At 35.2% G+C, this 15,611-nt stretch overlaps 1 protein-coding gene and 1 long non-coding RNA gene across 2 annotated transcripts in view; both read left to right on the forward strand.

The window, feature by feature from the left end:
- Positions 1 to 15,611, forward strand: part of LOC146170418 (uncharacterized) — a 131,051-nt gene that overhangs the window by 73,440 nt on the left and 42,000 nt on the right. The window lies entirely within an intron of this gene.
- Positions 7,986 to 9,400, forward strand: LOC146170420 (uncharacterized). The gene is made up of 4 exons (XR_014500490.1): positions 7,986 to 8,116; positions 8,292 to 8,365; positions 8,617 to 8,750; positions 9,188 to 9,400. It is a non-coding gene; the product is annotated as an uncharacterized LOC146170420 (long non-coding RNA).

The raw sequence follows: 15,611 nt of genomic DNA on the forward strand, positions 1-15,611 counted from the left end.
TAAATTCGTTTTTGGATGCGCCCCTAAAGTTGAATGATGTATTCGCCTAAGGAATGTATCAACCTTGCCATGTTTAGGCGATAAACCAGGCTATTAACAAATAAATCAGATAAAAAATGTTTTTTGTGTCATTAACCAATAAATAAGGGTCATGCTAAAGTACAAACTGGGGCCTAGGTGTGCACCGTGTTCTTACTCTAACACTGTTACATAGATAAGCTGTTTTCAGGCAAACTTGTGTGAAAACATGAAGGTCATATTAAAAAGCGCAATAAAAAGTTTCTTTGCATAGATTTTGAATTTATAGTGCTTCAAATAACGACATTTGTAACACTTTTTATTCTAAATTGTTGATGCCATGAAATAAATAGTATTTAATTAGCTAATAAATGTTAGCTAGGTGTGCTAAATAAAAACTATTGCTAATTGATATAGGAATTCTCATATGAGGTAAAATAAGGTCGTTCTTGCCTTAACCGTATCCAGAACTACGGAGTCGGACACGTAAAACTACCCGAGTCCCATAACCGACGTGTGCAGTACCAAATTGTGAAACTGATATGTCTACCAACTGTAAATTGTAAAGGCGGAATAGCATATGGTGCATATTTTCTAACCATGTATTTTGAGTGGATGGATTGTGGCTACACCCCTATGAGTGAATTGCCGAAAATCCAACGAATTTATTTCCGTAAATTGGCTGAGTACAGGCTGTAGAGCAGTGGTCGGGAACGTTTTTAGCTAAGTGAGCCATAAAGGGGAGATATTCATGATTGTTTTTCCAGGAGAGCCATATAATACTTTTGACATAGCCTATATTATATGGTTGGAAAAAATAGTAAATTGAGCAGGGCCGTTTATTTAGTTATCATTTAAAGAAGTGTTCCGCAACCTTTTTATCACTTGCGGCACACCAACAGAGCTAAAAATATTCGGCGTTACACCAATGATACTATAAATGGTATTATAGTATCATTGGTCACACCTACGAAATATATGACAAACGACAATAGACAACAAAACCAATTATGCTGGGCTACCCGAAAAAAATAAGCGATTTCTGAATAAACGCACCGAAGGCGCCTATAATTTGGCTTTTTACGTCCTATTATTTGCAAGTTTTGTGGTTTTACGCTCTTTCTAAAATATCCTAATACGGCCAAAGGAACACCAGCCATAGAACTGAAATTAGAACAACACCAACGTCAGAATAAAACAAATTTCGGAACTATAATACCTATCGTAATAACGTCTAAATCAGAATAAGTCCTCAACCTGTCGGGATGTTAGTTAAAAAAATGTTTTGAAGTTCGCTCTCCGGCGATTGGACGTAACATAGGTTTTAAAAAAGTTTTAACTATGAAGGAAAGTTCATAAATTTACATCTGGATTATTGCCAACTTGCCAATGTTTTCTGTAGATCCTTGCGAGCGATCCTAGCGATCCTTGCGATTCTTGTGAGCGATCCCAGCGATCCTAGCGAGCGATCCTTGCGATCGTTGCGAGCGATCCTTGCGAGCAATCCTAGCGATCCTAGCGAGCGATCCTTGCGAGCGATCCTAGCGATCCTTGCGAGCGATTCTAGCGATCCTTGCGAGCTATCCTTGCAATCCTTGTGATCCTTGCGAGCGATCCTTGCGATCCTTGCTAGCGATCCTAGCGTTCCTAGCGAGCGATCCCTGCGATCCTTGCGAGCGATCCTTGCGAGCAATCCTTGCGAGCGATCCTAGCGAGCGATCCTTGCAATCCTTGCGAGCGATCCTAGCGATCCTTGCGATCCTTGCGAGTGATCCTAGCGATCCTTGCGAGCGATTCTAGATCCTTGCGATCCTTGTGAGCGATCCTTGCGATCCTTGTGAGCGATCCTTGCGATCCTTGGGAGCGATCCTTGCGATCCTGTATACTTTAGATGTACCGTAAAACAAGAGATATGCGGGTTTTTTAATTATTTAGTATAAAACAGGGAAAACAAGTAAATGAATTCAATATCTGTTAAACTTATAGCCCTTTTTAATGTCAAAAATAATTGCGGATTTTATTTCCCAAACTCCTGCTGGCTACATCTGTAATTGTAAAGCATATATTGGTTTTAAAAATAATGCATATTACTTTTCAAATTCTTGTCTAGAGTTTGGCATCATCAGTCATTTTTATATTAAAGTTTAAATACCAGTTCAGTAATGTGGCTTAAATTTAAAAATTGTATGGAAAAAAAGTAATTTTATCCTATAATGGCTAGCTAAAAAAGCAGTTGTATGGAGTAATTTTAGAAAACAATTTGCAACAAAAAATGTAATGCCACAGTTTTGCAACCAGTTTTTTTTTGTTTTTTTAGTGGGTTTTTTAACATTTGTTTTGTTTTACAATATGGCAAATGGTGGATATTACTTTTTATATTCTTGTCTGAAGTGTGGCTTCATTTTTAAGATGGGTGTTTCAATATAGCATATTGGCTTAAATTTGGTAGCCATATTAAAAGATTACATGTGAAGCTTTGTTTCTCTGTTCTGGTTATAAAGTAACAAAAGCCTGAAAAGTCATCGATTATTTTGTTTTTAAAGGTGCTTGCATTACAACAACAAACCTTGCGAGACAAACAAGTGGAAATGGCCACACTTGGGCTACAAACTATGTGGGACCACTTTGTAGTGGCTCCTTTCAAGATACAGCCACCAATAAAGTTGTGGGTTGGGTTATTTACTTCAATTCCGGTTATTCCATCATTGCAATTCGTGCCGATGAATGTGGGACGCCCTCAAGTGACGACCAGTCAAAGTTCAGTGCGAGTTGTTCGATAAGTGGAAATTGGGTTTCACTTTCCATCAGTGCAACTGCTCCACTGACAACTGAAATCGTTAAACTTGAAGTTATTGCATCTGGAACATCGTGCGTCGATCTAACAACGTTTATTTCTGTGCAAGGTAAAGGTTTTGTTTAAATGTGAGTTAGTTCACATAACATTTAAATGGCGCTGGTCCAGAATCCAACCTCTTTTTTTACAGTAAAGCAACAAGTTGTCAAATTTGTAATTTCAAAGCAGAAATAAATATAACATTACTTTACCCCAAAAATCCAAAATCCAAATGCTAACTCGCACCCTAACCCAAATGATAAAAGCAGAATAAACCCACAGACAAATATTCTAAACCAGCGCTCAACTAAGTTATCCAGTAAAAGTGATTTTAAAATAATTCAGTACACTATTTATTTATCTGCACCATTTTGAATAGTTCTGTTTTTTTTAATATTCTAAACTTTAATCAACTTGAAAATAAATGTCAAAAATTGGAAAAAAATAAGTAAATTGACATCCTCTTAATCAAGACATTTAGATGCGCACTTGAATTAGATCTATTTAAACTTCACTTGTGCAAGGTGAAGCATTCCTTATTATCCACTGTTCGTTTAGATTGCGGGAGTCCTGATCTTACTGGTGTGGAACCACCGCCAGCAAATAGTGTTTACGGCGACTCACACACTTTTAGCTGCGATACAAACCACAGCGGTGAAGCTGTGAATGCAACTTGCAAAGCTGATGCAACCTGGAATTTAACAAATAAAACTTTCTGTTCAGCGAAAGGTTTGTTAAAAACATTGGATTTCCCTTTGTTTTGGTTTGCTCTTGTTTAGATAAAGGTGTGCAAGAAACATTTTGACCAATATTTCAGATATAGACAAACTAAAAATTAAGGTCAAATTCTTACCCTCTTGATGTTTTATTGCAAAATTTTTTGTGTCATTTTAATACTTTCAATTAGTTTCATTAATTGAAACATACTTACCTGCCTGTCAAATTTCAAAACCTTTTTGGAACATGATTCACATAAAAAATGTTAACGAATCACATTCAATAACCATGCAGCAAATGTTTAAACCACATAAAAAATATTTTGTGTTTCACAAATAAGTATAATTTTTCAAGAAATATACACCTCTAGGCTATATGGCTCATGCAAATCAAATGATGTTTTTTTTTAGTTAAGCGATTCTGGATTCGTCCAAGCCCCACCCAAGTTGTTGGTGGATATATGGTCTTTTATATTGAACTTGCAGAGACCAACTTCCAAATCAACTTTGTAATCGATGGAGACGTAAGTTTCAACACCTTTACTATTTTTTAATGTATTTATCTTTTATTAAACAGAGGTTATTTTCTAATTTGAGTAACATTGTTTCATTTTAACCAACACTCTCATTTCATGTTTTTGTCATGGAGCTACAAAAAAGTTTTTGAAGCATGCTTATTTGCTGATTGCAGTTAATGTGGGAACCTGACATTTTTTTGTCAATTTCTCTGAATTTTAACACTTGTAATCTCAGGAAGTAAACATAAACATATGTGTGTGTATATGATTTTCTTTGCTTAACTAATTGCAATGCTCTTTTTGTTGGCCTTGTTGTTTTATTCATCGTTTATTTAAGTATGATGTGTAACTTCATGGTGAATATGTGGTCAACTTAACAAGACTGACATAACTGCATACTAAAACACTCCAATGATTGACCATGAATAGATTGTGATTGCCAGCTCTTCTTAGGGTGTAGTTGCATGTCTTTGTTGATATTTTATATCAGGGGTCGGCAACCTACGGCCCGCAGGTCGGATCCCGCCAAAGTAATTCATCCGGCCCGCCGCCTTGTTGACAAATTAGAAACGAGTCTATTTCAAATACTTTTTGTCTATTTTAAGTACGTAAATTCGAAAAATTTTCAAGCTTCGCGCAAATGATCTTTTTATATCCAGTTTGTGTACGTTTTGGTTCTGTTTTTGAATAAAATCAGCGCTTCTATACCGTTGCGTTGTGGAAAGCTGCCAAGTGCGTCGCGGACAAACGGAAAACGTATTCAAAAATATTGAACAAAAAAATGTAATCAAAAACTCGCAAGAAATTTAAAAGAAATAGCGATATACCAAAAAAATTGAGCTCGCTTGTGCCCAGACTTATTCTAGTACATTAACTATTAAACTTATCGCGTTTCCTCAAGGTAGTTTTGTTACACTTTTCATTAATAGTGTGGATAGCAAGCCGTGTGTTCTAATTTTAACCAAACAAACGCTTTATTCGCGCTTTGCTCCAGCACTTTACTGCCTCGTAACATGTAATTAAACACGTTTTTAATTACACAAAAAACATTTTAATTACACAAATGTTAGTTAACATTTTGTGCGGCCCGCAGAGACCTTTGAGTTAGTATTTTGGCCCGCGGCTACAAAAAGGTTGCCGAACTCTGGTTTATATGATGGTATCAGGCTGCAAAACATAAGGCCCATGCTATTGTTTATGGGGCCACTGTTGAAATAATATTTTTCTTTTTATCAATTCAAACTTAAATAAGTGTAACCTTATTTATTGCATGATCGCAACAAAAAGGTATTGGTAGTATTTCCCTTTTGTTTAAAAGAATAAACTGAATATACAAACTTTATTGATATTTCAATGTTTGCTTTTTACCTTGTTATTTAAGAATTATTATGCTAATATAGCCAAAATCAGGGTTCTGCAACCCCTGGCATGCGTGCCACTTGCGGCATTCACAATGATTTTTCAGGTCACACAAAATGATTTAACGCACGCGTTATATTACTTTAAGAAAGTGCAACATTACATCACTAACACATAAATAACATTATTATTACATCACTAACACTAGCTCTAACTAGGCGGTTGCACACATTTCCAGTTCGTGTCATAAATTAGTGCCATAATTGTTGTATTTTCCATTATTTTCTGTGGACTTTAAACTTGTTATTTATGACTGAACGTTTGTATTACGTCATAATGCTCAAAAAGAGGCGTGATGTGTGCTGCGTTAAAGCAGGACATTATACATAAGTTACGAGGTAAACATGTGTGTTTTTTGTGCGACTTAAAAACCAAGCTCCAAGGGAACTGATAGACAACACTTCTGGGGGCGCTGGTCTAGAATCCTACCACAGTGTTGAAACAATTATAAAGCAATGCACATTATTTGGTTAGGGTGTCGGTTTGTGTTTCTTTGAGGGTGGGTCAAGTAATATTATTTGATAATATTGCCTAACCTGCCCAAACCCAAACACTAACGCGCACCCTAACTCAAATTAGGTTTGTTGTGGTAGGATTCTAGACCAGCGCCCTTCTTGGTATTGGTTGAAAAGCGTTCAAGTATATGCCAAAATAGTGGCCACATCATTGTGTTCGAAACAGTTCATTTTTTTCAGCAGCGTCAGGATATACCAAATTTAACTCATGAAATTAGGTTTAATGGCTTCTCCCGAGATACGTAAATTAGATTTCAGATCATTTTAAAAATCCTGGAAGACAGATTTTGAATTCGTTTGTCAAGACGACCGAGCTTAGTGTGCACTGTGTTGTCAAAACGTCATTTGCAGAACATGTAGCATAATAATGACAGTTTGAACAAAGCAAATCCTTTTTTTGTTTGACGTAAATGGGTAATCTACAGGTGGCTGGACTCTGGACTCGACTAAAACTCACATTTGGCTAAAGATGAACTTGAGTTCAATTTTTTAGCCCTGCTTGCCAGTGCTAAACCAAACATAGCAAAATGTTTGGCACCCGAGTTGTTGGAATTTTAACAGTTTTCATAAACTGGCACATGAAAGGTTCCCGACGCCTGGCCTTAAAATAGATAATATTTTGCAATATTTTGTTATAGTAAGCCTCAATTCTACATTTCAACGTTTTTCGCAGATTGCCTGGACATGTCGCTACAATGTTTCCTCCACATGTGAATGCACTCAAAGGATTGGAAGCCTTTATACAACAGAACATTTAGGTTGGTTAAACTTTATTATTGTAAACATTCTTGTTTAAAGGTTTGTTGGAATTGATCTAAGTGTTTCGTCTTACCCCATTTTATAAATGCACCCATTTTTAATAGTTAAATTTACACTAGGCAAAAACATTTTATTTCTTAATTTAGACTTTTAGTCAATTTAAAACATTTATTCTGTTCAGTTAATTTTTAAAAGGACGCAGCTTTATTTGCAAGATCCACTAAAGTGTTCAAAAACTGTGTTGATTTTCAGATATTGTTCGGTCGGCAGCCAAGAAGTATTAACGTACATTCGATTAAATTTACTCACTCTAATGGATAAAATAATTTCTGTAACAACGATTAATGGGTTAAGTCTAGCAAGTGAAGATTTTGACATACAATGTAAGTTGATACACATTTTATGAGTTTGGAGAATAGTAATAATTATTAAAGTTTATTTTAACAAAAAATCAACAAAAATAATTTTAACAAAAAATCAACTATAAAAACAAGGCATTTATGGATAAGCCACTAATAGCTACAAAAATGCTTATAAATCAGTCCGTATACCTCTAGCATTACTATAAATCAAATTTTGCTTTTACACCCAAGTTTTTTTGTGTGAACTAAAAAAATTGGGATTAATAATTTATGGGAATAAAAGTTATTTATCAAAATAAAATAGGTGTCATTTAAGTGCATGTTGTTTGGAAGATGGCTGACTGTTGCAGAATATGAAAAATTAGTTCATTTAGATTGTGGAAATGTGACATCTGGTTGAGTTATCCAGGATGTTCCAGCCAACAAGGAATACAACAGCAGACACAACTTTACATGCATGAGTGGATATACTGGCATGAACCTACAGCCATACTGCGATTATGATGCTCAGCGGTGGCAAGAACCTTTGTGTATTTTTGGTAAGTCTGAAAATAATTCTTCCTTGTTTAAACAGCTTTTTTATAAACATACACAGAATAATGTCAACATAAGATGTAACTGCTTGACTTTTTATCATTGTTTCTTGTGGAACCATAAGCAGCTAGATTAGGATGATGTATACACTTTAAGAGTTTTAGAAGTGGATTTGACCTTATTCAGACACTCAATTCATCAATATTAAATTGAAAAGTCTTTGATTGTTGCCCAGTGTTGTGTTATATTTCATTAACAACAATTTTATCTCCCTAAATTATTCTAATGTGGGTGAATGACACGTTATTTCTTTTTAGTTAAAGACCCTCTTACCCTTGCAACTTCGTCAAATTGATTTTTACCAGGAAGCAAAATAACTGCATCTATATTACTTGTGACCAAATCTACAGCGTTCCGCTTTAAATGGTCAATCTCAGAACATGTAAGCGTGATTTGTGTGTCTCTATATTTTAATTTTCTTTTTCATTATTATTATTTTAATTATGTTCACTTTTCGCCACTGTTTTAACATAATCTTACTTAATGCATTGCCTTGTCTGTGTATTGGTGATACCCGGTTAAGCATGCTTAAATGAATATTTTTTCTCTTGTTTTAGGAGGTTGGAAATTGTTATTGGTATGGTTGTTATGAAAATTCAGGAAATGTTTATGAAAGTCAAGTTTTATTGAAGTAAGTAAGAATTTACCATTTGCTTCGCTGATAAGTATGTTGTACGTCACTTTAACACCAACTGATTGTTATATATTGTTTGTTTAACCTGCTGTTATTTCTTTAAACTCCTTAATCACAGCACACCAAACAGTACAAGTACTTTTAACTGTGCAATAAAAACACTCAAATGTTTACTGTTTGAAATTTATTGTTATTTTCTCCATGTCTATTTTTAATTTCATGCGACAAATAAATGTTTTAATTTAAAGCATTGTGAGAAACGTTAGCTCAGTTGATTTATCGATGAGATTCCAAACCAATGCTACTTCTGCATCGCACAACATAAGTCTTCAAGGTTACTACGATTCCTCATCTTTCGGATATTTGGAATTTTCAACTGCAAGTGAGATATTTGTTGATGTGTTTTGTAACATTTTACTTTAAGTTTTTACATTTGGTTTAATTTTTTTTACACAGACTTACAGTTCTTGATTTGTCCTAAATTTATTTACAACTATTTTCATAATTTAAGGTCTAAATGATGATGCTCTAGAATCTAGATAAAAAATTTAAGTAAACACTGCCCAATTTCTTTGCTAAGATAGACCAAACATTAATAATATTCTCATTGTTGTTTGCAATCATATTAGTTTTAAATTATTTCTTGCAGAACTTAAAAACACTAAACTAGGTCATTTACTGCAGTTAGATTGTCCATTATTTATTTATACATTTATGCATTGCATCCCATCAACACACAAGTCTTTTCAATTCGACAAGGTTCATATTGTAAATCAACACCCTTTTCCACAAAGTATCAATTATGTTGTGTGTTGCAAGGATGTGGAAATCCGAGCCAAGCTGGTGTGTCAGCAGCCCCAGCAAACAGTGGGTTTGGAGCGAGCCACACATTCACCTGCACCACTGGCTACACAGGGACAGCTACCGGGCTCTCAACCTGCCAAGCTGATGGTACTTGGAGCTTGGAGGGAATACCGACCTGTGTTACAACATAAGGTGGGCTGAACATTACACGCTAAACAACAGTTGCTATATTTCAAAATGTTTTTTTTACTTCACTTAAACCAGCGAGATATCGCTAATCACTTGCTAGTCTAACCATCTGTTTAAAACTCACATGAAAAAAATTATGTCACCAAAAAATGTTTAGTGTTACCTGTACTATGCATTAAGCTCGTGGTATTTTTCTGTAAAAAATATCATAATTGATGTGTGCGTCTTTTTTGCGATTGATGTGTTGGATTTTTTACAATTATTTTGTCTCCTAAATGCTACTTTTTTGACGCTTTATTGCTTTTTTTGTATGTTGGTTATGGCACAAGTATTTCATAGTAATACTTTTTCTGTCAATATTTTCTCCCAACAACTAGGTCTTTAGAATAAGGTTAGCCTTTTCGAACGGGAGATTCATCCATGACAGTTTTGGATAACTTTCAAATTGTCCACTGAACTTGATTTGGTAAGGGTTGAAATTTTTTCACATACGTGTCTCTAAAATTCTTGACATATCCAAAATATCCGTACGTTTGGCGACTCTTCTTTAAAATAAGTAATAATCAGTTAAAAAAACAGGTAAAACGTTAATTCCTTTTTGTATTTCTTCAATTTAACGACAACAGCAATTTAGTGAAATTAAAACCAGTAAAGCGAATATATTCATATTTTTCAACATGTTTTAATCCTACGTCGCGAGTCTTCACGCAATCAACTAAAATCAAACTTTACTTTTTCTTGTTTTTGTGTTATTTTTCAACAATAATGACCGCCTAAAGCTGCAATAAAGTAAAAAGCAAAAAACGTCGTTTTAAAAGAACTTGGGGCTTTTTACGTCTTTTGTTAGCGACACAATATTTTCTGCTGCTTGTTTGTAGAGATGCCCGATGCTTTTAAGTTCAGATGTTTTTATATTTCTTAACAAACTTTTCTGTACTTTGTTGATGATTAACATTTGACTTTTAACTTTTTTCGCTTTATTCTGTTTGCTAGTTTTCCACAATGTTATAATCCAATGTTCCTCAAACCGCATCAAAACGATTCCAGTTTGAGGTTTGTCCTTGAATGTTAATTGTTCTTTACCGCTTGAAACATCGTTCACATTATGTAATGACGTTTTACTGTTATTGTGATTGTACTACTTTACTGTTGTACTATTTAAATGTTTGAAATTCGTTGTATATTTGTATGAGATCATTTACAACACACTCCTTTATATTTGATACTAACTGAGACAGTCTCCGTAGTAAAGCAAGTTGTCACACAAACCCAAGCAGCAGGCAACAGTGCTATGGTTGGATTATGGTGGGGCACTGTTGACCGCTGCTTGGTTTTATGGCACTTGTTACAACGTTAACATTTCTTTTTTTAATCTCGCAGTTGCATAAGCTTAAAATGTTCCGGTTGTAGTTTCGAAAAATTCACCTTATTGAGGCTCAACAACTAAAAAAGTCACACTTGATCGTATTAATTAAACCAAATGTGCCCATTTGATCATAGTTATGACGTAGTTTAGTGGATTGCGTATTTATTACTCAACATACGGGTTATCGGAGTAAAATACAAAGTGTCGAATGTTGTTATCCAAAATTTAAAAAATAGACGGGGATGCGATCATTTTTTGCACAATATGCGTTCAAAATGTGCGAGCTCTACTCTAACTCTCAAGACTCTAACTCTAAAAACTCTAACTCTAGCATAAAAATTTGAAGAAAAGTGGTCATTTTCAAAGGCAGTTTAAATGTGCGCACATTTTTACGCACATTGTGCAAAACAACGCCCCGTCCCCTGTTGCGCACAAAGTACGTTCTCTTAAATACTAGCTTTGCCGTAAGAATTCTTACTTTGTTGTGTTGAATTCGATAGTAATCGTACAGATACGTTATATTAACGATGGTGTAAGGATAAAATTTAACACGTAATGGACTGCAAGTCTTTCCAGTAATGCTTTATATTTTGTAAAATTCTGTGACGAGAAAACAAAACATTTTGAAACTTATAACTATACCGCAACCGGTTAAACGCAAACCTGAGCTTATAGTTTTCAGCAAACCTGAGCTTATGATTTGATGTCGTGCGCAGAGATCTTAGTCTAATTGCATTCAAGGAGATGGCGACACGTTTAAAGCGAACTTGTATTTTTCCAGTATGATTTCGGGCTTACTTTCACCACTGATTTGAAGCAGTTAGAATAAAACACGAGGAACGATAACTATTAGAAAGTTGGTTGCAACTATAAAGCAATCCGCTAGACAGAAAAGAAAGTGGAGTTGGTTGCTCGTAAGCCAAGTTCCTCGTAATTAAGCCCTAGTTATTTGGCGCATTTTGTGTATTTGGCGATACGTATATAGTCTTCGAAAAATATATTTCGTTGGAAAACAGTGAATGGGTCGATTCAAAGACCAATGTCATTCCGATAAGAGATGTTTAAACTTACATTTCTGCAATTTTCAGATCATTCTGCAATACGTATAATATAATGAACAAAAATGACTTTTGTGGAAATATGAAACAGTTTCACTGAATCATTCCAATATGCAATAAATCTAGCGACCTGAAGATATGTACTTTGAAATGCTGAGCTGGTACATGTGTTTTATTTTTCATAAACCAGTGAGCTTAAAAACTTCACAAAGTCGTTTTAAACTTGACAATGACCGACAACGGCTAAGCAAGCCATTTATTTCATAAAAAGTCACGGCCATCCAGTTAATTGCGATAATTGAAAGGTATTTTGTTTCTGATATTACGCCAAAGGCGCACTTTTGCGCAGCCCTGCTTTAACTTGGCGGTCTGTTAATAATTTTAAAAGACTGTATAAGTGACTTTAGCTGTAAATCTTTTGCAACAAAAGTAAGTTGTTTGTTGTGACTTAAAAGCTCTAAAATAATAAAACCCTAACGTTTGGAGCCTAACACGTTTTCAGATTTCAACGTTTTCACATAAATCCCAATGTTTCAGACTACGCTAACATTATGCTTATAAGCTCGCCAAGTTGTCCGGCTCTCAAGCCGCCCTTATTCGCTAGAGGCGACAGAGAGCTAAGTTGGACTCCAAAGTTCTGGTAATTGTTGCGCTGCGGCTTTTCAGACAGCGCTAAGACGGCTCGCCAAGTTGTCAGCCTCCCTTGAAGCAAACTGACGTTGTTCGCTAGAGGCGACAGAGAGTTGAATGTGATTCCTGAAAATTGTTGCGCTGCGGCTTTTCAGACAGCGCTAAAACGGCTCGCCAAGTTGTCAGCCTTTCGTGAAGCAAACCACCGTGAACAAAGCGACATATTTGGCCACAAGAGGCGCGGCTGAGCGTAATTCTAGTTCGCGAATTTAAAAACTTCCCGAAATATCAGCAGCTTTATGGTTTTGTTCACGCGGCATTGCGAACCATAACTTGTAGCTCAAACCAGTAGTGAATTAAAGGTCAAACCCCTGACCTTGTAATGAAATTCCTTCTTTTTTTCAAAAAGTCAAACCTATACTTTTTTTGATATGATATTGGATCTGGAAAATACAAATGCCTTATATTAAGCTCGTTTCATTTAAATAAATAGCCTTTTCTCATTTAACTTCTCAAAAGAATCCCACTCGCGTCCAGCAATGATACTTGACCTAATTTGTCGTGGCAGCGGGGATCCCTTCAAACTGGGTGTTTGTCGTATTTAAATACGTTAATGCAACGTTTTTTCGAGCTGTTATCCTTTCAATCTGCCAGTATTCGTTGTTTTTATATTTTTTGGCTGATGTGTCGTTCCCGCTCTGTTCTGTTGCGTTGTTATATTTTTACAAATACTATACGCACTTTTAATTGAAGTTTCCTCGTACTAATTCAGTGTGTGTCGTACCTTCGTTTGTTTTGCAAATGTGCCATCCGCAAATTGTCTCCCTACTGTTGCCCTTGTTTGTTCTGATTTTGTTAGTACCTGTTTTTTAATGGAACTTTTAATGGTATTTACTTAACTTTGCATAATTTGTTTTCATACAAGCGTTGTTCATTGCTGTAGTGGCCACCATTTGCAGCTGATTATCAGTTATTTTACTGTCTTTTAATTTGTTCTCTACTTATTCTACATTTAACCGTCTACCTACACAACTATTTTTCTAACGACTGACTTTGATGCGGTCTTTCGCTGCTTCCTGGGAATCATTTTCCCAAAAATATAAACTTGTCTGTCTACCTACGTTAGGATCTCCCTGCTTTTAATGAATTGCCTTTTTTAATGATATGTTAAATATCATATTATTGTGGACGCAAATGTTCCTTAATCGCGTACAACTCTTGCAACATACCCAATCATCACATATTTTGATAAAAACGTAGCAATGTTAAATGCCCGACAGCAAACTTAAGCGATTAATGTTTGTTTACAGAGTGCTACAATTTAAACTTTTCGCTGAACGTATAAAAACCAAAAAAAACTTGTGCCAGAAATCTATAGTTAATAATAATTTTTTTGTAGATTTTCTGATCGAATAACATATTATAAAGCGTTTTCATAAAGTCCCACATTTGGAAGATTAGTTCCAAGTCATTTTAGGTTTTAAGACGTGAATGTGTATGTTTGATTTCGTTAAAAATTGTATCGAAGTACTTTATGGCTGGAAAAACTTTTAACAACAGACGAGTGTGTAGGCAATTTAAAATGTTTATTGTGTTTTTGCTTGTAAGTTTTGTACACAATGTTCTAGCTAGTCATTTCCTAATATTGGGAATATATTTATGTGATACGAATCAAAAAAACTTCCTTAAACGGGCAAAGAGTGCTTCCATGAAGGAAAAACAACTCCTTGTTTGAATTGTGACAATTTTACTGCGTTACAAATTTATCGACTGATGCCTTATATAAAAGTTCGTCACCAAAAACGCACTATAACCAATATGAAAGAAAGTACCAAAAAGTCGTAAAACTTCCAGCAGAGTTAACGATCAATAAACTCTGTTGGCGCAAATTCATCAGCCCTGTCTCGCCACTATTAATCGTGCAGCGATGGTGCAACCTAGAGAGCAGCAGCACGTAGCTGGGTTAAGCAGACTCGAACGAGCTGCCAAATATTGACCCACTAAATCACACAAAGCAAACATAAGCCAACGCTTTAACCCGGTAAAGCAGTGATTCCTGAACTTTATATCTCGCACAGTATTCAAAAATGAAAAACTCACAATTTTGTGACAAACGATCGTAATACTTGACAATGCGGTTCGAAAATGTTTAAATAACACTGGATTTCTAACAGATTGTGTGCATCCTAGTCTCGCATGTTACATGCGTGCTTATTCGTAAAACAAATTAGTATTTTGTCAAACAACGAAACGTTTCGAGGGACATTTGAGAATCGTTTAAAGTACACAGTTTGAGAATCACTGAAGTCTTGTAAAAACTTCACGTTCGTTTAAAAAAACAAAAGTTATAATAAAAGCTTCTTATCTGTGGAACGTAACACAAACGAAACAGAAAATGGTTTAGCAAAACATGGCGTTGTGTATTCAACCAGCACTTTGTTTTAATGGAAATTTTTAACCTGCTTTACGCAACCATTTTATTTTCAACAATGGTATTTCGAGTTGGTTCAGATTAAAAAGGGTTAAATGTTCTTTAATTCAATGCTACAATAATTTATATTGTAACCCAAGCACTGTGTAAGGATTAGTGATCGATATCACTATTTAACTTTAGGCTCAAGCTAATTTTTAACCAGAAGTTTGCTGTCTCGCCCGACGCTACCGACCCGGTTTGTTTGTTTTTCCACAGAAACCTTCGTTTTTATTGCGCGCCAACTATTTTGTTTCAAAAGTAAACAAACCTTGGGCGAACGAACAACTTAATTTGTGCTTTATACAGAATTTTTGAACTACTTTGCTTTTATATTTCGTGTTTTTGCTGAACGAACAAATATTCGTTTTATTGTAGTTATTCATTTATAATGAGTTTTCTTTAATATATGGCACACCATAGATAAAAAAAACACATAAAAATGAGCATTTTAAATACAGTGTTTCTCATTTTGTTTTCTTTATATAACAACAACTTGTGATTTTAATTATCTTTTCCAGGCGCTGGTTTAGAATCCTACCCCAGCGTTTAAATGGTCAAATCAATGCACATATTTGGGCTAGGCTGCGAGTTAGCATTTGGGTTGGGATGGGCCAAGGGCGCTGGTCTAGAATCCTACCACAAGTATTACTATATTTATTCTCCCAGTTTTTAATTTTGACGTATGGTTTTGTAACTGTTAGGATTCTAGATCAGCGCTCTTTT

The sequence above is a fragment of the Ascidiella aspersa genome, chromosome 1, assembly GCF_963924565.1.
Source record: "Ascidiella aspersa chromosome 1, kaAscAspe10.2, whole genome shotgun sequence".
NCBI classification, from domain to species: Eukaryota; Metazoa; Chordata; class Ascidiacea; order Phlebobranchia; family Ascidiidae; genus Ascidiella; species Ascidiella aspersa.